General features: G+C 46.7%; 1 long non-coding RNA gene across 3 annotated transcripts; it reads left to right on the forward strand.

Annotated features, from left to right (window-relative positions):
• Positions 1–27,812, forward strand: LOC125760022 (uncharacterized). 3 transcript variants are annotated; one of them, XR_007417686.1, is made up of 5 exons: positions 1–632; positions 1,487–1,615; positions 3,320–3,459; positions 5,764–5,864; positions 27,743–27,812. It is a non-coding gene; the product is annotated as an uncharacterized LOC125760022 (long non-coding RNA). The 3 variants fall into 3 exon arrangements; XR_007417685.1 differs by lacking the exon at positions 27,743–27,812 and adding an exon at positions 9,231–9,368 and having other exon boundaries at positions 5,764–5,868; XR_007417684.1 differs by lacking the exon at positions 27,743–27,812 and adding an exon at positions 9,231–9,367.

Raw genomic sequence — 27,812 nt, forward strand, 5'->3', positions numbered from 1 at the left:
TGGTTTAAACGAGAAACTCCTCAGGGCGCACCAGTGCTGGGCGCGCCAGCGAGCGCCGCGCCCTCTGCACGCTTCATCGTAAGCTATTCCCGCCTGGCAGGCTCGCTGCCTCGCTCACGACACTAGGCAAACCTTTCTAGCCACGATAGTTCTGCGTTCGTGTGTGTGTCGTCGTGCGAGTTTTGTTCATACGGTCGACTTTTACCGCGCTGCCTCGCATTGTGTGTTGTATGTTGTGGTTACTGACGTAAGCGCAAGTTCGTCACGCAGTGTTATACGCGGTAGCAGGTAAATAGTCACCAGATGCCGGCCGTGCGACTCCAATCTGCGACTGCTTTGTTCAGTGTGACCGACGGAGGCGATTCATAGTTTTGAAGAACACGTTCTTCAAATGTTTCCGCCCGTCAGTAGGGTGCCTTGATGCGCGTTTTGTCCGCTCACATCGATGCACACTACACGGCAGTGAGTAGCAGCGCTGCAATCCTTTCTCGACGACGCGTTCTGTGGCCCTGGAAAATGCCTTGACGCTCGGGGACGGCCGGTAGCTCGGCGATTCCTCGCTTTGCGCACCATTGAAAACCGGCGGTCATCCAGCAGTGTACGCTGCCAGCGTATTTTCATTATTTCCAGAGGTAAGTGAACGTTACGCTTCTTACATTGTGAGTTGTTCTTATTGTAGTACGTGTTGTCGCCGAATAAAATCGCATAACGTGTTGGTAGTGTATGCGGTTGTAGCTGTGCGGATTGTGCTCGCGCATGACATTTGTCACGAACGTAGTCGGTAGTGTTATAAAGTTTTGGTAATTAGCTCGCTTGCACGCACTGCTGTACGCTAATATTTGCTGAAAGGAGACAACATTTTTGTCAGGCTCACCATTGTCATGCGTTTTATGCATGTCAAATTTATGCATGTCTCTTGACAAATTACTTGGAGTAACGGCATGAAACCGAATTTCGTTCGCACGAGCTCTGAAGGAATAATCATCAGCCACCGTGTGAATCTTGAATCGGTACAGTGGGAGAAATAAAGTGTATTTAGGGATGTTTTCCTTAGGCGTGCATTTTATTCGTCATTAAGTAACGTGACCCTCAAAAGCGTTTAGGTTAGCATTCTTGGACATTGCTTATCATCTTTCAAGCAATAGATAACATAGATTTGTTAAAAATGCAATTTCTGCAGCATGACACTGTATTTTGTTCAATTGGTTTGCTCCATTTTTATCCTTTATGCACGTTGACCTAATTTGACAAGCCGTACTTTCAGCTGAATTTTCAATTGCTTATGGCACTATATGTGCGTCCGTGTATTGAAGTCCCACCTCTCATCGCATAATAATAGCTTGTGAAGAACAACGCTTGTCTTTAATTAGCCATTTGTCAGAGCTCTTCCTCCCTCCTCAAAGGGCAAGGTGCTGCTGGCACACCTGCTTCGGCTTTTCTTTATCTTTTTTTTTTGAATGCTGAAGTTTTTTGCAACGTACTGCAGGTAGCAAACAGCAGTGCTACGACAAACAGTGGAGTGCTGACCATGCAGTCCAGAAGGTGGCCGAGGCAAGTATGCTATAGGAGGTGCTTATTCAGGCAGAAGAAATAAGCATCTGCAGCCAACGTAAAGGTAATGTACAAAGTTCCATTTAATGAAGAAGAATCTTGTTTTGAGCTATTGTCGAAGGGAAACAATGAGCGCTAGATAAATGAGATGGAAATGCAGAGTAACAATGTTATGTATGCCAGCAACCAACTTAAGTTTATTCATGCAAAAGGGTTATTTCCAACTGGTTCATTTGGGGCAAGAGCCCACAGTTTCCACGAATGGGCATACCTGGTAGCCGTTGCACATCCTGTTACTGTGTTCTCGCACTCATTATTATGTGCCACTTACTCTTGTGACGTTCCACCAAGGTGAAATTACTTCACATAAACAGCAGCGAGAAGGCTTTTGCTAGCCATTTCAATTAAGACAGCGTTACCGTAGCTTTTAGTTCCAGTAAACCAGCTAAGCTGTATAGAAGAGTGTACTCCATGTGTTTTTCACCATGGACAGTGCATTTTGCCTGGGAACATGGCTTAGTTTTGCAAAGGAAAATGTTGCCTTTCTGTAAAACGTGGTACTGGGAAATGGCATTGTGCCAAAAATATCAATGTTTATGACTTCTTGCAGCACGCTTGTTGTACATTGGATGTTAGCATTTTCATAAATGCAATGCATGGTGCCTGAAGAATATAGCGGCCCACTTTAAAATTTATAACTTCATGATTTCAGTATCTGGGACAGACTTTACTGTATATGGTTTGTTTCTGGAAAGCTTCAACCTATCTTGCAATTCTTCAAGGCCAATACTAAATTTGCTGTGTATATTTGGCTGCACATTCTCATCACTTATGCCAAACAACAGGCTTGAGTGATGTGTGGAATTCTTGTCAATCAATTTTATTGATTACCTCGGACAATCTATTCTGCTTCCCACAGTTACTGGGTGCTTTGTGTGCATGTGCTATGCATGCTAGGAATGAAAACAGTGAATGCAGCTGGCAGCATCAACGAGTACAATGCCCATAGGCTAGTATGAGGTGCGAAATGTTGCCACTGCTAGAATTTACATTATGTGTGCATGGTACAGCTGATTGTGTAATTTAGCACTTTCCAGCTACTTACGCAGTTGGAGCAGATGTCGATCATGTTTACTGTGGTATGGCACGGCCACCAAGTTCGTGCATTCTGCATACCAGGAAACCTGACACGAAGCAACGTATTGCTGTGATGGCAGCTAAGTGAGAACGAATGAGTTTGTCTTCTCTGTCCATTTGTCAATACCATTACACAGGCTTGTTAAGTGCATTCAAGCGGCTTTAGCTATGCACTAGCAGCTACAGAGCCAGTAAAGACAGCCAATTTCATCATCAGAGTTCACTCTGCAAATCCCACTTTCTATAAAGGACATTGTTTTGTGATAGCTTAAAGTCAGAACTTGCTCAATTAAACACTTCTTGGTGTCTGACATTACAGGAATTATGATAATTGTTATATCTCATGTGAAATTATGCCATTGTTTTTTTTTATATTCTTACTTTGCATACACACTTTACAACTGCACCCTCCCCAACCGAATCTTTACTAGTGCTACATTCTGTTATGGGTGAAAACAATTATTGAACTAAAAACCAGGCCAAGGAAAGCAGTATGATGCCCTGTAATGTAGGAGGATGCTGCTATTGCAGTGTTTAGTCTAGAGCTGAATTTAATGAGAAAGGGCAGCAATGTAGGTCACCTGTTGATATTTGAAGACCATAATTGTGTTGTGGTCATTTGTTATCGCAGGAAGCATCTTCAAAAAGCAGTGCTACAAGGATGTGAGCAGCAGTTTCCCTTCAATGAACGGGTCAAATTCATGGAAGCCACGTGCCTGCTGCTTCTGGCCTACACAAATATGCAGCCACCATAGTAAAGTTCTTGCAAAGGTGTGAGACATCCCTATGCTGCATGGATTGCGCATGTTAATTGCCTGTTTTTTATAGCTTATAGTAATATGTCTACAAGTGCACTTCCTTCCAGTGTATGTTTACATTCTCTTAAAGGGCCAGTCAGCAGGCTCCTACTTCTTTCTTTTACACCTCCCAAACAAGCTCGCTAATTTGTACAGAGGGCCGCAGGAATCACATTGTGCGAATGTCAGACACTCCACTTCTAAAAACAATAACCGCCTCCTCTTCAGCGCTTGACCAGTCCTCTTTGCTAGCGAAGTGGTGTAATGTTGCCTATGAGCAACATTAAGTAACGCTGACTGTTGAATAGTCCTCTGCAATACGAAATGGCATTTTGGCTTTGTGATGATGCAGTATCTGTGGTTGTCACAAGTGTTGCGAATTGGTTTATCTCGCCAGTGCTTTGAATGTGCTTCCTCACCGCACCACTCTGGCACAGTGGCACACCGAGGAAGCCCCTCTTCAGGATGGTCAGGCTGAGCGAGACTGAAACCAGCTGGAATGTTTGTTCTATCTCCTGTGGCTTCATTATTACACCACTTAATCAAAAAATTCATGTGACAACATGTTCACGTTGTACAAGCGTGCAGTTGTCACAAATTTTAGACTCCGAAGTTGTTTAGGGGCCTTTTAGCCTTAAATTATGAATGGTAAATTCACGCGTCACGTGGTTTTCTTGCTTTATTTTTTGCAATGCTCATTTTTAAAATAGCATGTCAGCTTCTGTGAGTGGTAATTTATACATTTATCATACAAAACATCCTGCTATATTCAACAAGTGTTATTATAGATTTTTCATGGCACCAGAGCCACCTGCTTTTTGCCCTGTGGCAGCTACGTGGAAGTTCATTGCTACGCTGCTTTGTTTAACTGATATCTTTTCAATCAATGCGTTTCACAGTCCATCGTGTTTGGTGTATTTGCATCTTGATGTGTTTAATATCATACAAGTGATGGATTTTTTTCTATCTTCTAGTGTTTACTTTGCAGCTATTTAACTGTGGTTTTCAGTGGCATATCTAGACAGGAACATCAATTCTGCTAAGCTTTGGTTCGAAAAGAGACGCTGAACAGGAGTTCCTTAGGTACATGCCCTGAGCACCAGCCCTTTGGATTACAGAAATATCTAAACTGCATAATGTCTGCAGCTCCTTGCTTAATTGCATGTCTTTCTTCAACCTGCAGCTCTTTCCATAATCCTTAACATTAACCTACATTACCAAGTGAACATATCCCGCTGCAATACAGTGGTTATAATGGTCAGCTGCTGATCTGAACTGTGCGGGTTCGATCCTTGATGGAGTGGTTGCACTTTCGGTGGAGGTGCAAATCCTAGAGGTTCCCGTGCTTTTAATTTGACATTTACATTGCAGAACCCCATTGTTATTATTACATCAGCAAGTGGACAGAGTGGTAATTCTAGATTGTATACATATTTAGTATAACAGACAGCTGAGCTGGTTGGTAGGTATTCATGTTAAAAAGGCAGGGCATGCAAACATGGACACAAGAGAGAAACCAAGACACCACTAACGCCAACTGGAAAGGTGGACAGTGGCACAAAATAAAGTAGACACAGAAACTTATCTGTGCATGCCCAGGCAAGAGGCGATACCTATCAATCTGGCACGCGCGATAGTCTACGTGAGAGATAACTGCTAGTTAATCGACGATTGGCTCTCTTGTGCACTGCCATTATCGATATGCCAGGCCTCGACTATTGGACGCATTTCTTCATTCATGTGCTTGTACAAAACTGCATTCATCAAATTTTGGCATGCATTTAGGCTCTCGACAATGTAAAGGTATATTAGGTGATGAGCCTCCAGTTAGTGATCTCAGCGTTTTAGGCGTCTTGACTCTCTTGTGTCCATGTTTGCATGCCCCATCTTTTTAACATGTATTCATATAGTGCATAAGAGAAATAGGTTATCTAGTGAGTTATTGGGAAAGTAAGTTTAGGGCGAACACCAAAATAGCAGTGTAAATTAAATTTAAGCGATGAATGCATCGGGCTGGATTAGGAAACGATATAATGGCGAAATATAGCCGCTTGCTCTTTGCTTATACTTGTCTCAGTTTCTTGTCTCGTATGCTTTGACAATGACCAGGTGTCGTGTTGGATGCTACTAATTGGTTATGAGCTATACACAGACAAAGCAGCGGCTGTTTGGACGCTTTCTAAACAGCTACCTCATGGGGAGAGAAAAGTTAATTTGGGTTATGTGAGGCATGCTAAAAAAAGTCGACTTGTTTCTGATGTTTTTGTTTTCCTGGCAGACATTCTACTCAAACTTGCTCAAAGGCGGAAGGAAGGCACGCACAGATGGACGCACAGAAATCATGGGGCTGCCGTAGAAGCTGTGAATAAGCATTAACCTGTGAGTATGTGTCTTAAACAATTTGTTGAAGCCTTTTATTTTGGCTGAACATTCTTATCGATGCTTTGTATTCCCTGATTTGTAGTGCAATATTGTTACACCCTGTTGCTTTCACAACAGAGCTCTTTAGTCTGGTAAAAGGCCCAAAAAGTTCGACCTAGATGACCAAATTGCGGCAGCCAGTTGTTTTCACAATTAATGCATTAGTGTAAAAAAACGCAATAGACGGAGCACAAGAAAAAGGAAGACACAAACAGTGCTGTGCTCGTGTGCTCAGTCTTCTGCACTGCTTTGTTTACGCTCTGTCATACCAACACACAAGCATCCATTTTAGCTGATGTAGTAGTCCAGCTCATACACTTGGTAACGTTCTCCAACGGCAGGATTACCGTATATATGGCTTGTGAAGTCAATCTAAAGTGCATGCCTGTTCGTGTAGACTTGTGTGCATCCACCATTGATATGGAAATGCAGCTGTGTTTTAATATTTTAGCCAGTATAGGTCGTGAATGGAATTTGGAGCTGTGGCAGCAACACTTTTATAGGGGGCGAGTTACTAAATTATTGTATACTTGTGTGCATCCATCATTGAGATGGAAATGCAGCTGTGTTTTAATATTTTAGCCAGTATAGCTCGTGAATAGAATTTGGAGCTGTGACAGCAACACTTTTAGAGGGGGTGAGTTACTAAATTATTGTGTTCTATACACAATAGTCGGTCTGAACTCGCGATCTTGTACGGGTCCTCAGGTGCCAGCCCCGTAAGCTGCCTCTGCAGGTATCGGCTGACAGTAGCCTGCCATGTTCCACGCTCCGTAACAACACCTGAGGCACCTGAGGACCCGTACAAGATCGCGAGTTCAGACCGACTAGTGGGGCTGCTCCAAGATAGTATACCAGGAGCGAACTCCGGCTTTTCTGTTGATATTGAGGAGCTTTTCTACTCTATTCCCCACGAGGACCTTTTCAAGGCAGTTCGCAATTGTATTGAACGGTCTGGTGCGGTGGCGTTCCAGAACTCGAGTGGTGTCTCGGTAGGGGGATTCCTGGAGCTGCTGGAGACTTACCTTACGTCTACAATTGTGAGTTTCCAGGAGAGCTTTTACGTACAAAAGCGAGGCATATGCATAGGGTCTTGCGTAGCGCCAGTGCTCGCGGAAATATTTTTAGCTGATGTAGATTGTTCCTTGTCCCGTGTCCTCACCGACGATTACATTGCTCGTGTCTGTAGATACGTAGATGACTTTTTAGTACTTGTAAAAACTGACTCTAACGATGACCTTGAAGAGATAGCTAAGCGCATTCTTCAGTCTTTTAAATCCACAGCAACTAAGTTGAATTTTACTTTTGAATTGCCTGACAATGCATCTCTGCAGTTCTTAGATTTAAAGTTGTTTTTTAAGGACAGCAAACACTTGTGCTGGTCGTACTCGCCACGCACGAACAAGGCCCTATTGCCTTTCGATTCCTCGCACTCGAAGCTTGTGAAGAGGGGCATGGCGGCGTCGTGCTTAAGGTCTTCTTTGACCAAGTCATGTCACCACTATGTCAATGATAGTTTCTGTACACAAGTGAGTCGTCTCCGAATTGCAGGTTTCCCGCAGACGCTGCTTCAGGCTGTAGCAGAATCACTTTTAAGGGTCATTTGCCACCGTACCACTGCAGCTGACGGAAATGCAGAAGTAAATGAAGGAAAAGAATCGGAGAAGAATGAAAGGCGCAAGTTTGAAGTGATGCCGTACATACACAAGGTGTCGCACGGCATTAAAAAGGTGGCGAGAAGATACGGGGTCGATATGGTTTTTTCAGCGCCTTGCAAGTTGTCGCGTTTGTGTGCCATGTCCAACGCGAGCAAAGTGAACGATAGAGGATGTGATGTTAAGCACAGACGTGCGTATGTACCCTGTACATCTGAAGTGGTCTACGAATTCCCCCTGACCTGTGGAATGGTTTATGTGGGGCAGACCGGAAGGTGTATTAACGAGCGTTTGATGGAGCATGCTAATTCATTAGGAGACGGCAGTGGGAAGCACCTACCAGTTCATTGTGGCGCATGTGCTCAGGGATGCAAGCCCATCTTCAGTAGCACCAAGGTGATAGGGCGAGCCAGAAGCCAAAGAGCAAGAGAAATCTTGGAGGCATCTCGGATAGCTAGACACGGGCCTGATAAGTGCGTCAGCGACACATCCGTGTATCTTTCCAGAAAAGAGCGTGATTTCCTTTGTAGTAGATAGGAGTCTTGGGGGTGGTGAAACCTGTCACGTGGTCATGAATGTCATTGCGCACGCGCTTAGTTTGTTTCATAAGGGTGGTGTATGTTTCAATAAACCAGTTGTTAGTCTGCGATCGTCCTGTCCACTTCGTTTGTGGTGTCTCGTCCTTAGCGCAGTTAGAAATTTTTTCAATTATGTCTTACCAACTAGCCCCCCAACGTACGCTTCTCCACCTGCTTATGACACTGCAGCTTAAGTATTGCACCCACTATCATTGCCATAGTAGCATTTGGTACAGTAGAGGTTTGTAATGAATGTAACGAGATGCACAGCTCATGAAATAATTGTTGAACAACGAATGTTGTTGGAGCTAGTGACTCAACATGAGGACTCGTCTTTAGAGGGGCAACGAATTGCATCAAAGTTGCTGCAACAACTTAGACACATCAATTTGTTGAAACATTGGCTCCAACAACACGCTTTGTTCAATGGTTTGACATTCATTCAAGCCGCCATCTTCAGCTCAACTTTTGTCGCGTCAAGATGTACAGGATATACAACTGTCATGTTGTGTTCTGATAGAATTCAAGAGCTATTGACAGCAAGCCTTGCTTCTCAATTTAATTCTCATCCTTTACGTTTACGCTTTAATCTTTGTCATCTTCAGCCTTATTATATGTGCACTGCAGCAGTAGCCCTTCGCAGTGGTCTACAATTCGCCTCGTCTTGTGCGAGCCGATTCCATTTTATACATGCGCAATTCTTCATTTCTTCACCCACATAACTCTCGGCCTTCTCGGCAGCATTAAGTACAAAAATTGTAACTGTTAAGACTTTTGCTTCAACATCATGACAATAATTGAATAGAATTGGTAATGCACGTACATAAATACTCTTGCAGTTAGAACGTAGTGTGTTTAACCCTGAATTCTTGTGTACTATAGCAATAAGTCTTCGTAAAATCATGCTGCTTGTCCTTCATATGATCAGAACGAGTCCAGAAATATCTGCAAAATATCGTTTCTGCTTTTTTGATTTCTGAAACAGTGATGCTAAGGGAGGCCATGTGCACATGCACCATGGCAATGTTTAAATGGGTATAAATTCTGAACATTGCTGTTGCTCTAGGTGTTTTCTTTCACTTCCTTTTCAGACGTACAGAAAGGAGCGAAGTGGAGCTGTCCATGGGCAGTGCACACAGTTTCATAAGCAGGCTTGCAACACTTTTGACAAATATGTTCCTGAATACATCTGCCAAAGTGGCATTTAAAGAAGCATGTAGTAGTGTACTTCACTGTTTATTTGGCATGAAGCAGCAGGTTTGCTTCCGTCATCAGCAAGTTCACACAGTACAGTGCATCTACACATGGCATGCTACCCCCACATCTACCAGCTCGGGATGTGTAGCTTGATTGTAAAATGTTTACTTTGACTTAACACAACAATTAACAAAATGACATGAAAGTTTTGCCACCTATGCAGGCGACATTCTCAGTATACGCTGGCAAATATAAGCGGAGTTTGACCAGTCCATTAGTGGCACATTTCCTTGTAAACATCTCGTAGAGGGCCGCTGTTGTTGTTGCAAGCCAATGCGCCGTGATGAATGAACCATGATTCCAAGATTTTTCTTTTCCTCCGACTTTTGTACACGAGGTAGCATCGTCGAATTGATTAGGTCAAAGTTATGACTTGTCATTCAGCAGCGTTCAACAAGCTCCGTCTTAGAACACGTTGCATGGGTGGTTTTCGCAACATCCTCTTTGTGTTCTTTACCCTTCGATCACCTTCTTCAACCCATTTCGCCTATGCAAGTTGTGTCGCAATCCCCACATTGTACTTCGTAGATGATCCCACTCTAATCTTCGGCGGTGTTTGTGTATACCTTGTCCTTAGGACATGTGTTCACAAAGCCCAATGACCGCACACTTGCGGATGATTAGAGCAGGGTACTCTACAGAGTACGTTGTGGGGTTCACGACACCACTTACATCGGCGAATCGGGCAGGAAAATGCCAAAGACGTTCAAAGAACACAAAGTGGGAATGTTGCTAAAGCCACCCATGGAGCGCATTTTAAGACAGCTTGTTGAATACTGCTAGACGAAAGGTTATAGCTTCGACCTTAACAATGCGACGATGCTGGCTCAGGAACGAAGGTGGAGGAAAACTATTGCAATTATGGTTCATGCGTCAGGAAGCATCTGCTTGAAACAAAAACCACAGACTCATACCGAACGTGTACGTGGACGTATGTGGCTAGTGGACTGGTCGACCTCCGCTCACTTGTTGCCAGCGTATACCGAGACTGCCACCTGCATAGGTGGCAAAGCTTCTATGGGATTTTATGGTGCAGTTGTGGTACAAAACCATTATTTTGCATTAAGGCAAATGTGCCGTATTATATTGGACAGTACGGGCAGACCATTCTTTAGTATCTTAACGTAGGAGGTACGTAAGAAGACCTTCTTTGAAGGAAATTGTTGTATTCTGGGTCACGGAACAGTGTTCTCATTCAAACGACGTGACGGAGTGCTTTGTGCTAGCTGTGCTAACGAAGGCACTTCGTTAGAAGGCTCCTTTTTAGAGAAATCGTTTAATTAGGAACACGGAAAAGTGCTCGGCAGCGCTATACCTTCAGCTTTGTCCGTGTTTAGGGGCCAGATTTTTTGCAGTGTAGTCGCTGCGTGCATGCGCCGCGTTACTTACTAATTCAGGTAGTCGGAGCGAACGAAAGCGATGAACTCAGACAGCCAAAATAGAAGGCGAGACAGCGCTGTCAGCTATCCACGCTTGCCGCCTTTATTGCTCGTGCGACACGCCCGGGAACCGATACAGTTTAACACGTGAATCGTGTGCCTTGGTGTTGTCTGCACTGTTGTGGCTGGCCACTAAACCGCAATACTTCGGACCACGCTTGCGCTTCCGCGGGGTCGCTTCTGCCATCGCGGAAATGCGCAGCTTCGCACAGCAAGCCTCTCGGTTCAACGTACCCAGCTGACGGCCCCCCAGTTACCCGCACCGAGAGAAGAACGCGTGCGCACGTGCGCTACCGCTACCGTGAAAGGGGCCGAGTCGGCCGCGCCTAAGGTTCAGAGCTTTCTGACAGAGCCGCAGCGCGGCTGGCGCGGCGCTGTCGTCGCGCCGCAAACTTGAGCTTGGGTTCCCTATTAGCCCCGAGAACGAACACTGGCGGCGCGGCAGTCGCGGCGATCTGACGTCACGGCAAGGACTCGCTTGCTCCGCGGCCGAGGATCGCCTTTTCCTGCGCCCGCCGCGTACCCGCTCTTTCGCGATACGGTGCTGATTAGTCTTGTGGTGCAAACCTCTTAAAGGGACCGACAACTGATTTTTCTCGACCCAGCTTTTTACGGCGCGACAAGAAGCTTACCCTTCGTAGCGTTTGTAGCTGCAGTGGCTTATCCTGAAAGCACGTAGTTATTTTATAAGCAGTATTTTTTCCATCTGAAAGGCTCCAAACACGCATGAACAGTGATGCCAATTTAGCGGATTTCCCGCTAAGTCTGGCGGATTTTATTTTATTTTGACGGGAAAAAAATCAGTCTAGCCGGTAGCGGATTTTCTGACGGGCCATTTTTGTACATAGCGGGTTTCTGGCGGATACCTCACGCAGGGGACCGATTCAAAATCGCCCTGCAAGAAACCATTTCCGTGTTCTCTAAAAATGCGGAAATTCTTTAACTTCAGAGGCTCCTGTTCACTTGCTCCGCCTATCTCAGACAAACAAATCCGTGAGGTTTCAAAGCGGCGATCGCTTTCTAAGTAATAAATAACGGACGAGCTGCGATGCACCAATCTGTGGACTCTGCGCGCCCCCTGCCGTTTGCCGTGCAAACAGTGAGTCCGCTATCGTGCATGGAGCGGGCTCGCTGTTTGCACCGCAAGCGGCAGGGGGCGCCTGTAGTCCCGGTGGGAAGCGAGGCGATTGGCGAAGTAGCCACCCAGTTGTTTTTTTTACGTTCGAATTTGCAGAGAACAAAGGAAGACGTCCGACTGCTTTGTGTCGAAAAACGGTTCTGTTTATTCTCCGTGTAACCTGACTCCCCTTCCTCTTGACTTATGTCGAAAGTAGGGGTGTGCGAATATCAAATTTTTCGAATACGAATCGAATACGAATATCCACCTTCGAATATCGAATCGAATATCAAAGGAAAAATGCCTCCACAGTAACGATATTTTATTTGACATGTAGCTATTTGAAGAAAAAGAAAAAGCCGGCAGATCCCACGCATTGAGGGAGTCGATGTAATGCGAAGCAGCCAGAAAAGAGCTGAATACATCGTCTTGTATGTCAGTGAGGAAAATGCGTGTCTTGGTTTTCATGTTAACTCCTATTATTTATGTTCGTCACACAGTAACGTCGCGCAATACCAACTTCGGGGTAGATCAAGCTAGCGAAACGGCCGCCAGCGCACCATGAACATGGCACGTAAGTCATACTGTACATGACACGTGTGTCATGACTTTCATGTTAACTCGTGTTATTTATGTTCGTCACACAGTCACGTCGCAAGATACCAATTTCGGTGTATATCAAGCTAGCAAAACGGCCGCCAGCGCACCATGAGCATGGCACGTAAGTCATGCTGTACATGACATGCGTGTTATGAATTTTATGTTAACTCGTAATTTTATGTTCGTCACACAGTCTCGTCGCGCAATACCGATTTTGGGTTAGAACAAGCTAGCGAAACGGCCGCCAGCGCCCCATGAGTGTGGCACGTAAGTCATGCTGTACATGACATGCATGTCATGATATTCATGTTAACTCGTGTTATTTATGTTCGTTACACAGTCACGTCGCAAGATACCAATTTTGGTGTATATAAAGCTAGCGAAACGACCGCCAGCGCACCATGAGCGTGGCACGTAAGTCATGCTGTACATGACATGCATGTCATGATATTCATGTTAACTGGTGTTATTTATGTTCGTTACACAGTCACGTCGCAAGATACCAATTTTAGTGTATATAAAGCTAGCGAAACGGCCGCCAGCGCACCATGAGCGTGGCCCGTAAGTCATGCTGTACATGACATGCGTGTCATGATTTTCATGTTGACTCGTGTGTTATTTATGTTCGTCACACAGTCACGTCACGCAATACAAATTTCGGGGTAGATCAAGCTAGCGAAACGGCCGCCAGCGCACCGTGAGCGTGGCACGTAAGTCAGTCATGCTGTACATGACATGCATGTCATGATTGTCATGTTAACTCGTGTCATTTATGTTCGTCACACAGTCACATCGCAAGATACCAATTTCGGTGTATATCAAGCCCGCGAAACGGCCGCCAGCGCACCATGAGCGTGACATGTAAATCATGCTGTACATGACATGCGTGTGATGATTTTCGTGTTATGACTTGCCATTTATCTTCGTCATACAGTCATGTTACGCCATACCAACTTTGGTGTACATTCGATTAACCAAGCGACCAGGAGAGCACAAAGTCGTAGGCGGCTCGATAGATAGATAGATACGCTCAAAGTCGCAGAAGTTCGCTAAGAAATGCTTCGCATTTAAAACATTAACAGCCTGACTGGCAACACAACATACACTGCTATCTGCAGAACACAATATCCAGGCTAGCACAATGCACATCACAACACAAGCAAATATCACGGCACAAAGAAAGTAATGACTGCATGTTACCATGAAGAAATATGAGTTGCTCCACATGATCAGGCAGCAGGCGCTTCCTTGTAACAGAGACACCCCCCCCCCTGCCACTGAAAAGGCACGCTCGCTTGGAACAGAAGTGGCTGGTATAGGGAGTTACATGGGGCAAAGCTTTGCCAGACTGGGGTATCTGAAGGTGCCTACAGTCCGCCACCAGTCACGTGGGTCACTGTCTTTCTTCAGAAGTGGTCCCGCATAGTGAACGAATGGTAGTGCGGCACGTTACGGCCGCATAATATTGAAAATGTACGGTTACATGATCGCCAACAGCGCTGCACGTCGGAGATGCACCAGCAATAAATCATACGTATTGGGGCGCTCGTCGCAGGCAGATATCGTGCCTCCGTGTACTTCCAATGTTTATCGCTCCTCTCGGCAACGTTTTTAGCGATACGAACGCAGCAGAAATGGGGAAGACGAGTTATTTTATGCATGATAATGGAATCGCATATTCGAATTTTTCGAATATTCCAAGTTATCGAATATTCGAAACTTTTCGAATACACGATTTTCGAATCGAATACGAATATTTCGAATGTAATATTCGACGAATATTCGAAACTTTCGAATATTCGCACACCTCTAGTCGAAAGTGGTATATTCGCAGAAGTTCAGGACGGAGTGGTTAAAGGATCCCTTACTCAGCAAATGGCTGGAGTGCAAAGCGTCTGCTGATGGAGAACAAGTTGCGGCGTGCAAGCACTGCGGCTGTCAACTAGGCAGCAGATATTCGGACCTGAAAGCTCATGCGAACACCAAGAAGCATAGGGAACTGGCTGGCAGTTCTTCGATCCAGAAGCAACTGGGCTTCACTACAAAAAGGCAAGTCCAACCAGGGAATGCCACTGAGGGCAGAACTGCTCTATTTATCGCCGAACATTCTTCAATTATGACTGCCGATCACTTGTGCCAACTCTATAAGAAGTCGTTTCGTGACAGCGAAGCTGCAAGAGCGTATCAAATGCGCCGCTCCAAGTGCGCTTCCGTGATTAAGAACGTTCTTGGCCCACACTTCAAGGTGGATCTGGCACAGGACATTGGGGACAGCTATTACAGCTTGATCATAGATGAGTCGACCGACATCAGTGTCACAAAATTCCTTGCCATTTCAATCATCTATCACAGTGTCACCAAGTCAAGGATCATGACCACATTCCTTAACTTGTGCACCTTGGAAGTGTGCACGGCAGATGGAATTGTGGCGGCCGTGAAATCCACTCTGATGGAGTACTGTCTTAAACTGGAAAGGATGAGAGGCGTAGGGACAGCAACGCTAGCGTTATGACGGGGATCAATAATGGCGTTCATCGGAAGTTGAAAGCTGAGGCTCCCCACCTCGTACGGATACGCTGCGTCTGCCACTCTTTGCAGCTAGCCACGTCGGCTGCAACGGCGGAAGCATTGCCGAGAATCTTAGAATACCTAATAAGCGAAACGTACAACTGGTTCGCAAGATCCCCTGCCCCGCAAATGGCGTACAAGAAGCTCTACGGTCTGATGAATGACGGCGATGAACCACTGAAGATTGTGCAAGCGTGCAGGACGCGATGGCTATCCCTCGAAATAGCCGTATCGAGGATCGTAGACCAGTGGACCGAATTGAAGGCGCACTTCGAGATTGCAAGGCGCACTGAAAAGTGCTATGCGGCAGAGGTGCTGTATGGTATGTACGAAAACCAGATCAATCTGGGGTACTTGCTTTTTTTGAGACCGATTCTGACAGATGTTCAGAAGGTTAACGAGGAATTCGAGGCGAAAGATGCGGATCAAACAAAGCTGCTGAAAGACCTCATGACTTTGCTTTCAAGCTTGGTTGAAGAAGTCGTAATTCCGACAGAGCAGATTGACGTTCTGACGTGCAGACTTGAGGACCACTTGAATCCCAAGCCATATCTGGGCTACCTGTTTGAGACGTACGTTGACAACATGAAAGCTCAGAAGACCGACGAGTTCTCTGTCGCAGATGAAGCTGTGATGCGAGAAAGCTGCATAAGGTTTATTACCACGCTAGTAGATGAAATCAGACAGCGACTTCCCGACAACATCACAGTTCTCCAGAAAACATCACACTTATCGGTCGAAAACGCTTTGTGCGTCGTGAAGGAGCCATTGATTCCTCTGCTGGAAGCAATGGTAGTGCCCCCTGAAACGATCGAAAAAATTCAAAACCAGTGGGGCAAAATCACCCTCCTGGACTGGAAGCAAATATCGTCCACGCAGTTGTTCTGGTGTGAAGTTCACTCCTATAAGGACGCCTGCGGCGAAAACCCGTTCGCCGAGCTGGCCGGATTTGCCATGTCGATGCTCGTGCTGCCGTGTTCAAATGCCGAAGTAGAGAGGACATTTAGTCAGCTTAACATAGTAAAATCCAAGCTGAGGAACAAGCTGAAGCCTGAAACAACAAATGCCATCCTCGTCGTAAGAGCGGGGCTGAAGCGACACCAGAAAGGTTGTTTTGATTACGAACTTCCCGCGGCAGTTGTTAGTGCAATCGGGACATCTGCAACGTATGTGCAACCAAGTCACCTGTCTGGTCCCTCGACAAGTACCAGCGGTCCTGTGGAGATGGTGTCAGATGACAACAGCGGCGACGAAGACCTCGATGTGTTTTTCGTTGACCTGTGAGTTTTTTTTTTTTTCATCAGTGTAAACATTTATAACTTTTAGCCTCATCTGTCATGAGGTTCACCACTGACGACCACCGCAGCACTGAAGCCTCAAGTGTTCTAGTTAGACTCCTTGAAATACTGTTTTATATGTTATTTCAGCTCTCGTAGTTTTGGGGAGGTTTTAAGAATGATAAAGGTATTTATCATACGAAATTGCAGTGTTTTTTGAATAAAATAGGCCCTAGCGGGAAATTTAGCGGATATGTTTTAGAATATAGCGGAATCTGGCGGATTTCTCATTGCTTTTTAGCGGATGTCTGACGCTCAGCGATGGCAACACTGCGCATGAAGGCTTGCTCCAGCAACGCTGAGAATTGATAGCAATGCCGCTAGCCCTTGTGAAAGCTGTCGTTGTTCTGCTTTTGCAGGAGTTACTGTAGCTATGCTTAAGCACCTTTATTTTGAGCTTTCCAGCCATTTTTGAAAATAGCAAGCTGTTACAATGAGATGATGTGGCTTTATACACCACCTCGGTATTTGTACAGCGTTGTGCGCGCCTGCGACCAAGGTTGTCAGCGCCTGTGTCATGGTAGTCACACTGATCTCCACTAGGAGGAGCTGGATGGCGCATCGAGCACGCGGGCGTGAAGCCACCGGAAGCTGCCGTTTTTGTCCCGGAAGAGAGCTTTTCTCTTCTTTTTTTTAAATAAATACCTGCCTGTAGCGCAGTAAACTGTACGAATCGACCGGAAAAGTAGTCAGGGAAGACATTTCACGCATAAGTACCTCAAAGTTGCATTACTTTTTACGAATTTTGTACGTTGCAGCACTCCGCCATATTCGGACGGTGTCGGCACGGCGTCTGTCATCTTTCGTGTAGCGTTCGTCGGCGTCTAAACTGAGGCGTAATCGCAGAGTTTGAAAAAATAAAAAAGAAAAACGATCATAACAACAGCTGCCACCCGAGAATATTTGAATTGCGCGACTGAGACGGACAGAAGACGCCAGCTTCCGGGACAAACAGGGGACCTTCCGGCGGCTTCACAAGCGCCCGCCTCGCAGAGCGGGGATGCGCCGTCCAGCCTTTTTAATGGAGGTCGGTGGGTAGTCATGGATGGCTTTTCGCGGCATGGGATCATTACGCCAAGCGAAGGCAGCGTCACTTTGTTGCATACAACTAACGCAGGCCTATATGTACATTTTTATGGAGTATTATCTTTTAATATAAAGAAATGAACAATATTTCAGTACTAACGGAAAAGTCATCGAACGCATACACCAATCAATGGTCACGTGACAGGCTTCATCGGACCGTGTATGATTTTGCCACCAGAGGCGCCAAAGGTCATTTTTCGCGACTTTCAATGAAGAAGTAAAAATATAAATTCGCCTCTCACGAGATCAACAGGGTTGGTTTGAGTCAATGCGACGGACAATCTTTCCATCAGTGCAGTCATCTTATTTCATGTTCTGAGCAGTTGTCGGTCCCTTTAAGGTAGAAGATGGAAGTTTGCACTACTAGCGAAAGTTTGCGGTAGAAAGCATGGATAATATAGCTTATAATGGACAAATTCCCGCCAGGACGAAAGATTCACTGTGAAAATGGTTTGAGTGATCACGTACGAGAGCAAGACATTCGTTGTTTTCACCGCGGACTCCAAGACATCGGTGCTAATAAAATTTACGCAAATGGTTCTAACTTCATTAGAACTTGGCGCAGACTGCACGGTTAGAGCATGCGTCCCGAAGAATTACAAATGAAGTTAGGACGTTTTCAATTCACTAAGTACATTGCGGTTTATCGCAAAAGTTATGTCTGCCGTTACAGATTAACTAGGTGATTTGACAGAATTGTGCTTTCTACTACAGGAAAGTTTTGTATGAATCTGTCTATCATAAAGATTCATTTAATATGTTTGTAACATTAAACAACATAATTCTGCCTCACACACAATGATTTCGGAAATGCTGAGATGTTAGTATACTTGGATTATGTAAAGATTTCTTCTCAACACTCGTCTGGGATTATCTGGCCGTATACCCTGATTTGCATAAACTGCTGGTCTGATGAACCACCGGGTCACAAGTGGTAATGTTAAATTCTCGTGGGAGCACTGTTAATAGCAATCGTCTGCAAAACAAACACATGAAAGTCGAAATGAGCGTTCTCAACTGTTTCGATGGCATTCTCAGTGAGGTGGCCCACGTATTAATTAAACGTCCTTCGCCTCAATGAGTCAATGAATGGTCTGGCACTTCATGTCCGCATAAAGGTTGATGATACTCAGGGGCATATCAAATGCAACGAAAAATAATTTCTAAACTAGTACCTACTTTCACAAGTGTAGCAGCGCCGTTGCTACGATGCTGCATGAAGACACAATCTGACAGCAATACGAAGTTTCCGCAATTTAGCTCAACTTGTTTTTGTAGTAAAATGAAGCCGTGAAGTTATTGCGGGGAAAACGTGAAACTAAACGACGTGGTGACTGAGCGAGTACACAAGAAAAAAGTCACAGTTTCGCCGCAAGGGCGAAGCAATGAATGCGATAGCAAGAAATTAATGCTATACGAAGTGAGGCTCGCCAATGGATACTCTCAGTTTGAACAGCGTTCCTGTTGCAAAGGCGGCCGAAGCAGCGAAGGAAACTAGCGTGCTTCAACTGTCGAGCTGTGACACTTGATAGTTCGCGCTCATCTTCTGTTTGTTCGTTTAGCGGCGTCCCTTCAGCTCGAGTGACTTTCGTACGCTCGGTAACATGAGCGCGGACATCACGGTGAAAGCGTGAAACATTCCTCTTCCCCTCACCGCGAGAAAACCGCGCGAGCAGACAACGGAAGGGCAATGTTCTCGCTGCGCAAATATAAGAAGCGAGCGAGCTCGACGACGACTTTTAAATGCGCCCGTCGCGCTGCTAGCGCCATCTCGCTGGTAATGAAGAAAGCTTATTATCGCCTGCCGTCTGTGAGTCCGTCCAGCGGTAAAGGGTATGTATATAACGCTCGCCGTTAGCTACGTGGAGGATCTGCGTTTCGTGGCGTAGTGGATAGCGCCACTCGCTGCGGAACAAGAGGTCCCTGGTTCGATTCCGCGCTTCGGAAGCATTTTTCTGAATTATTTTTCTTTGGAGCTTTTATATATACATACATACTTATACATATACGGTGCATGACGGCGACGGCGACGGCAAAATCCAGCCGAGACTGTCCATATAATTGCTATCGCAATAAAAATAAACACAACTGTGGCGGTACCCAGGCGAGCGCTTTCGAGATATTTTGTGAAACACATTACTGTAAGCGTTTTTCTAATTGTGCGCGCGCCTTGGCACACCGGCGAAAACGCTGTCCGCAGGTCGCTGATACGTCCGATGCAAATACCACTTGGCGAAGCCACCATATTTTTTAAAGGAATCGCTCGTGAATAACGCAACCTAATAATGTGAATAAGGTGTCTAATTGCTTGCCAAGACCAAGATATGATTGGGATATATTAATTTTAACCGCCTTAGATTCTTTAATGTGCTCCTGTATCTAAGTAAAGGGATGTTACCCATCGTATTGCGGCTGCTGTGGTCGGGAATGAGACCCATCCCCGAGGTTAGCAGCGCGACACAACAACAAACATCACGGGCCTTTCAAATTGTGCACGACGGCGCGCGGGCACCGCTGGCGATTGTGAAGAAAACATGTTTAGCTTTTTGTCGTTTTACTAGGAACATTATCGATGCTGTTTTCTTCATTCATCTGAAGCTTGAGACAGGCAAAAAGCAATCGCAAACAGCGGAACAGCGTACGAAGCAAGCGCATGATACGCCGGCGCGTCACGGCGGGCGTCGAAGAGTCCTTGCCGTGACGTCATCCAGGCCTCCCGCCAGGCGGTGCCACTCCAACTTCTCGGGGCTATATTCCAGTATCGACGAGAGCGGCGACGTTGTGGCCATCGATCAGAATGTCGAGGTCACTAGTTCGTCGTCTTGCGTTGCGGTTAGGTCGTGGCGTCGGATCACGGCTGCGTCGGTTTGTTCCGCTGCTTCTATGTCGCGTCGTCAGATCTACGGTGCGCGAGGTTTGGTCGTCAGGAGTCTGTCTGGTTCGCGTCGTGTTCTGAATGTTTCGACGCGGTGTCGTCGTCGTCGTCGGCGGAGGGTCTTCGGTAGTTCGTCGTACAGCAACCGCACCTCCATCGGTTGCTGCCTTTAGTTTTCCGGATATGGGCTCGCGGAACGGCCCCGGTTAGGGCCGCTGTACATCTGTCGTCGCTGAGGGGACCGGTAGCGCCCAGGCGACGGCGAACGCGAGGTACGTCGAGGTGCCCATTCAGTGGTGGCCAAGTAGTCGGCGATGTCGCGTGGCAGCTCACCACGCTGTGGAGGCGGTGCGTTGACGGCGAAGCCACGTAGGTCCATCTGACAGTATTGGCAGCGGCGCTATGAGTGGCCGGCTTCCCCGCAGTGATGGCAGAGCGGTCGGTTGTCAGGGGCACGCCAAACGTGTGGTCTTTCGGGGGGCCCAGCGTTGTCATGTCGGCGGGCGGTATGGCGTCGGTGGTGGGGGCGGCAGTGCCTGGCGGCGGAACTGCTGCGGCGGCGCGGCGTCTTGACGCGGGCGAAGAGGAGTGTTGCGGCGGACTACAGCGGCGTAGCTGATCCATTGTGGCTCAGGCTGCACTAGTTGAGGTGCTCCCAGGGATTGCTGTATTTCCTGGCGTACCACGTCAGTAATCGAGTCTACTTCAGGCCGCGAGGACGGCAACAGTTTTCGCAGCTCCTCCCGCACTATCGCTCTGATCGTGTCTTGCAGGTCGTCGGATTGCAGCCTCAGGTGAAAATATTGCAACTGGAAACAACTGGCCCCAACTGGGACCATTTCAACTGGTTTATGGTCAAATTCACAGTTGGGACCAGTTGCCAACTGGTCCCAGTTGGGACCCACTGGCAACTGGTCCCAACTGGGAATTTGACCATAAACCACTTGGCCTGGTCCCAGTTGGCACACACTGACAGCTGGTTCCCACTGGGAATCCTCCCATAAACCACTTGATCTAGTCCCAGTTATTTCCAGTTGCAATTGGGACCAGTTGGCAGTGGGTCCCAGCGGGGGCCAGTGGCTCTTACTGAGATTTCAATAAGAGCCAGTTGCCCGGTGCAAATCGTGTCCCATTAGGAACTATTGGCTAGTGATCTGAAGCTGGTCCCATTAAAAATCCAACCTGATGTGCCTATTTAATTCCTGGGGCTCCAGCGCAAGATAAAAAAACAACCTTGGATACTCATAAAATGTTTATTTTACAAACATTACACAGCATTCAAATTTTTTAGTGTTTGGTGGCAATCCTGAATTTTTTTTCTTGAGATTCACGTACCCGTGACCAATGGCAGAGCGTTGCTGCGAAATAAGAGGTAACATATGTTACATGTACATGTCTCAGAATAGCCATATCAATTTAATAGATACACACAGCAGACCAACCTTATAAAAATTCACACTACGAACACTATTTCAGAGATCATGCCGGATGTAATCCGATCTTTTTTTAAGTCGCTTACCTCAGCGGCAAAAGCATAAGAACTACGGGCAGTAAGGAGAAAGCATCTTTGTTTCTGCTCGAATGTGTGTACCTACAGATGCAACAGGTTCAGGATAATCCATTTGCAGTGCAAAATACGGGTACCTTTGCCCTTTCTTGAAAAGTCGCGGACGGAGCTACAAATGTGCACGAGTATAGTTGATAGTTATTTAGCATGCAGTTCAAAATACAAGTATTGCACGGCACTCGTTTTCTGTGATCCTTCAAAACAAATGGCAGAAAATTTGCACGCACTCCGCACAAACCCATAAACAAATATATTACAGAGCAGAACTTGTTTACAATGCGGCGCGCCATCGTCTCAACACTCAAAACACTTTGCATTGCATTATATCTACATGTTCTCTAGGATATTGAACAACTAGCACTCGAAGCATAAGTGATATCTAGTTCCCTTCAAACGGCTGCATCGCCAACAAGGCGCAGACTTGCACAGCATTCCGCACACAATGGATCCACATATCGGTGTTGTCACAGGAAAAAACGCATGTCCGGCGTTCACCCATAAAGACTTCCAGAGATGAAACTGTCGAACACTAATTCGACAAAATCTAAATTACGCACGCCATGACTGCACGTTCCTTTTGAAAAACAGCACAACTATAAGCAGCGCTTCCACGGACCACCACCAAAAAACACTTCCACGCTTCCACCTTCCACTACTCGACAGCTAGCCCTCGATCGTCACATGTGGTGTACGAAACTAGCATGGCTGTTTTTCTAAATATTCTGCCTTTATTATCTAGCTTCTTTCTTCCATTAAATAGTGCGGAATTGGCAGGAAATAATTCTTCTCAGTTTATTTTATGTGTAATCTTTATGTTTCATTACTTTACTGCTTCATTTGTTTGAGCGTATGATATACGAAACTGATGTGACGGCTGTCGAGGTAGTTGGGGAGAGAGTGTGTGGCGTGCGTCTGTGTCGGCAGCATGTCGGCGGCAGTCTCGGAAGTGGTAGCTCTCGGCTCTGCTCGATTTTTCTTTGTCGTACGTACAGAAGTAATCGCTGTGCTGCACACAAGCCAATCGAGCAGGCATACTCTCAGCGAGACAACGGCAATATTGACACCCCAACATCAATGGGGCCCGCTTCGCCTGCGCGTATCCGCGATGGACATAAAAAGATTGACAACAGCTGATGGCAGCAGTACTCATGCTAAAACAAGCGTACCTTTGAGTGCACTGTGTTGCGCAATTGCACAACGGAATAATCGACGATTATATACGATTTAAAAAAATACATATCAAGTCAGGTAAGAATGTTTATATTATTGTAATGCGGTTAAAACAATGCGAAGAGGAGGATGACGTCTAAACAAGAAAAGATAATTCATTCGCAACCCATGAGAAGCTATTTTCTTATTCTCTCATCGTCCTATCATCTGTGTTCATAACGGCCCCTTACAATACTAGGCCCTTCTGTGAGTATGACACAAAAAACTCTTGGATAAAACCCATTCGCTCAAGTCCAGCAATGATACGTCGTATACATTCGAGTTCAATTTTTTTTTTCGTTCACTGTGAAGGATCGTACAACCAGAGTAATTGGTCGCACTTCGAGTTAGCGTACAATTGGGACCATTTGCTTCCAATATAACTGGATATGGTTTCCAATTGGGACCAGGTACTTCCAATTCAACTGGTCATGGTTACCGTTGGTGGCCAGTTGAGTTGTAACTGGGACCAGCTGCTAACTGGAACCGGTTGCAACTGGAATCAACTGGAACCAGTTGAATTGTAACTGGGACTAGCTGCTAACTGGAACCAGTTGCAACTGGGGCCAGTTGGCCTGCAGCTGGGACCATTTGATCCCACCTAATACCAGTTGAAACTAGTTGGATTCCCAGTTACACATTTTCGCCTGGGGCGCTTGAACCTCCCCGTAGGTTGTCGTGGGAATCCGGTGGTTGTACTGCCTCGTACGCATTTCAAGCGCATTTTCGATCGTTGTGGCGATCTTCTTCTCCTCGGACATAGCGGGGTCAGCATGACGAAAAAGGCGGACCATTTCTTCAGTGTATATGCCGATGTTCTCGTTCGGCAGCTGTACACGAGTCTCTAGCAGTTTCGGCTCTTTCCTTCCGGACGACGCTCGTGAAGGTGTCCAGGAAAGCGGCGCGAAAAAGGTCCTAGGTTGTGAGCGTGGCCTCTCGGTTCTCGAACCATGTTCTAGCGGCGTCTTCCAAGGCGAAGTACACGTGCCGTAGCTTCTCGGGATCAGTCCTTTTGTTGAAAAGAGCGACGCGGTCGTACCTTTCAAGCCAACTTTCCGGGTCTTCGAGCGGTGACCCGCGGAAGGTAGGTGGCTCCCTCGGTTGATGTAGCAGCACAGGTGCAGGCGCCATAGGTGCTGTCGCCGTCGTTGATGTGGTGGGCATTGTCGGAGTGTTCCTGGTCTTGTCAGGTAGAGGCCCGTACTCCGGTGGTAGACCTTGTTGCCTACGGCTAGCTCGCTGGTCGTAGCTGGCTTCGATGTCTTCTCCGCGACGTGGGCTGCGTTCACGTCCTGACGGGGTCGTCCGGAACATGGACGAACAGCACCTCCACCAGATGTCACGTGGTCGTGACGTCGACGAAGGCAGCAGTCAGCACGTCAGAGATTAAACTGCTTGTTTGGCCGAACTTGTGGCCGGGAAACTGAAAGTCAAGCTACAGCAATACACCTATAGCGGCGAACAGAGCGTCGACCGTCGATCAACTGACAAGCGGTAAAGCGCGTCGGCATTTAAACATGTGCCGTCGAATATTCCAGCGTTATCGCTGGCTGTCGCGCAAATTCTAGAATAAGCTCGGGTGTGCGCGTCTTGCGCGCAATCTTAACAAAACGATCTACAATGATCGCGAAACTTCTCCAACAATGAGGCGCGGTTCGCGCTGAGCGTTGCTGAGTCTTTGTGGGCGAAAACCGAATACAGCAAAAGTGATAATAAGAAACGCACGTGGTAATATGTAAAGTAACCATAGCCAAGCCGAGCCACGACATAAAATTGTGCGTGGCTCTGCTATCGCAAGCAACAGAGACCACCGGAGCCCAGTAAATCCACACAAACCACACACCTTGTCCACCTCCACTGGTCCCCGTTCATGTGCCTCCGGATCGTCATTTCTTCGCCTACGCGAACTCTCGGCTTCCCTCAATCTAAACTCGGGATCATCTCTTCTGCGACGCTTGGTCTCTCCCTAGCTCTCTCGTCAGGGTGGGGTCGCTGTCGCCGCATCCGCTTACGATTAGCTTCTCGCCGGCGCTGCATTCAGTGGCTTATTCTTCGGGAGTCTTGGCGGTAGTCTTCGTCATTGCTAAGCAACGCCACGCCACTTTTTTTCCACTGCGAGAAAGGGGATCACCGAAGCGAGCGCGCGGGTTTTATCGGAGATCAATGACGTCACACCACCTGTGCCCGCCGCGTCGCCCTTCTACCTCGTTAAGTGCTGAACACGTGGTGCGAATTCGGATGCGATTCGACGTGCGGCTGTTCGCGCCAACAGCCGCCTCCGACAGACCTCCTAAAGCTTCCAACAGCATGTGGAGACGATTTGCACGCCGCACGGGCATCCCACTTGCTTAATGTACCCGCGCGGCTGCCGCATCGGTCAGACGGCCGCAGCCAATGGCAGCGCGGGAGACGTGTGACGTCACGCCTCTGGTGGCGCGTTTATTGCTACAGGGTGTGTTCCAATACTCACCGTAGACAGCTAAGTGGACAGCGGCCATTTTTGCCGGATTGATAGGTTCGCCGGTTGCATGGGCATGCGCAGATAAGTTTTCGTGCCTTCTTTCTTTTCAGCCGTTGTGCGTATCTTCAGTTGTTAGTCGGCGTTTGTGGTGTCCTGATCTCTTTCTTGTGTCCGTGTTTGCACGCCCTGTCTCTTTTTAGAATGAATACGTACCAACTAGCTCAGCTCTCTGTTATTCTAGGCCATTTTAAGTCCCAGTTTAATTCTCACGTAGCCGGCAAAGGAGACAGCTTCGAAAAGACGCCATCTGAGACAAATACGATGCAGGCTACATTGCTGTCCAAACAAGATGGCGGCTCAGCGAACTGGGATAGCTCTGATGTCGCCGGTATGGTCGTCTGCACACCAGCAGACGCTTTTCCAGGCGCTCAGTGTGAGCTATGTTCAATTTTTGATGGATTTGAACACGAAAAAAGGTAAAGAAATAACTGTTACGTTTGTTTTTCTGAGCTTTTTCTTGTCGACGCGACGTGGCGTCACGTCGCGCAGACGCCATCCAGACGCGTTCCATTTCTCGGAGTGCCGGGGCTCGATGCTGTCTTCTAAGCTGTCAGCGTATGCTGTTTACGATGCTGTCCAGAATTGGAACGCAGCCTACATACTCGGGGACAACTTTCTGTGGCAATGCAGTCAAGGCTACAGAGCCGAACCACGCCGTTTCGTCAGTGTCACTGCGCAGCTGGAAGTAGTGCCACACACACAAAGAAGTTTTTTTGTGCGTAACCTAATTATTTAACAATGTGCAGTTATAATTTTTAGCTGCTAATTGATAATGCCAGAAAGTTATTAGTAATATGTGAAATAGCGTTATATTTTAGATTTTTCGTGTTTTTTTTTTACTTGCCGCGTTCCCCACTGGCGTCGCATTGGCTCTCTTCCTTCACCATCATCCTTCAGAAAAAAAAAATGGCCTCCGCGTCACCTGTGCCTTCTTCCTCCGGTTGCTCGCCAATATGGCTCGCCGCACAGGATGTTCAAGAAGCTTGAGTACCAAAAGCTATCGAAACAAACCAAGCAAGTGGTCTGCAACGTGTACGCCCAAGTGAGACTGACGCAATCGGGACTCTCCGTCGCTTCCGTGTTTCGTTCGGTTAGCCAGCTTACCGGCGTGAGCGAGCGTACTGTCGCACGGCTCAAGGCGGATGTTTTAAAGGGTACCCTGAAGTCCCCGAAGCGTAAAAGGCTTAATTTCGCCGCAATCACCAGCAACAGTTACTGGAAAGAAAAGAGCGCAGCGGTACGATAGTTTTACCCTGTCTGCTCTTCGCCGGAAAGTATGTACATCAGTAGTACATTCGCAACGAGGCGCCAACGGCAGAAAAGATCCTCAGCGAGGTAATTGGCGACATCGACATGGGGCTACCGAAGCAGCTGAGTGTCAAAACGATGCGCAGGCTTCTGAATGACATTGGATTTGAATTTCGGAAGCGAAAACGTAACTGTGCACTGCTGTGTGGCGGCGGAGATATCTGCGGACCATTCGAGAAAGGCGAAAGGAGAAACGGTACGTACAGTTACTGCTTCGATTTGTTGGACAGAGATATAAATGTCAACGATGTCAATTAAAACGCAAATGCCGCATGTAAAAAATCAGAGTTGAAAGAGTAGAAAGAGAAAATAACGATGGAAGGTTCTCGTACCGCTAAATATTTAATTTTTAATTCACCCGTCCTCATACATGTTGCCGTTCATCTTGATTTGTATTTTTTTCTGGCTTGCTTCTGCGTCTGTGCCTCTTATTTGTATTTTGCGTGTTATTCTGGTTAGGCAAGCGAAGGCACAAGTACGTATCGGCGTGTTCTAATGAAGTATGGATAGCTCTGAATGAAGGTATTTTGTTATTCATGTGAGTATTTACCTTCTGCGAACATTTTTGTATTTTTGTATTTTCCATTGCCACCCAAGAACTGCAAATATCTGCCGGCCCGGTAGAATGATATTAGATGCACATCATCAATTTCTTCTGTCTCAATGGACCCCTCTCGTTAAAAACAGAAACCTGGCACATTTTTCCCTTGCTTTCGCAGGGCTATATACTACCTTGACGAGACTTGGGCGAATGCTGAGCACACCAAGGAAAAGGTGTGGGAGGACGCC

Source organism: Rhipicephalus sanguineus, chromosome 10 (assembly GCF_013339695.2).
Source record: "Rhipicephalus sanguineus isolate Rsan-2018 chromosome 10, BIME_Rsan_1.4, whole genome shotgun sequence".
Classification (NCBI taxonomy): Eukaryota; Metazoa; Arthropoda; class Arachnida; order Ixodida; family Ixodidae; genus Rhipicephalus; species Rhipicephalus sanguineus.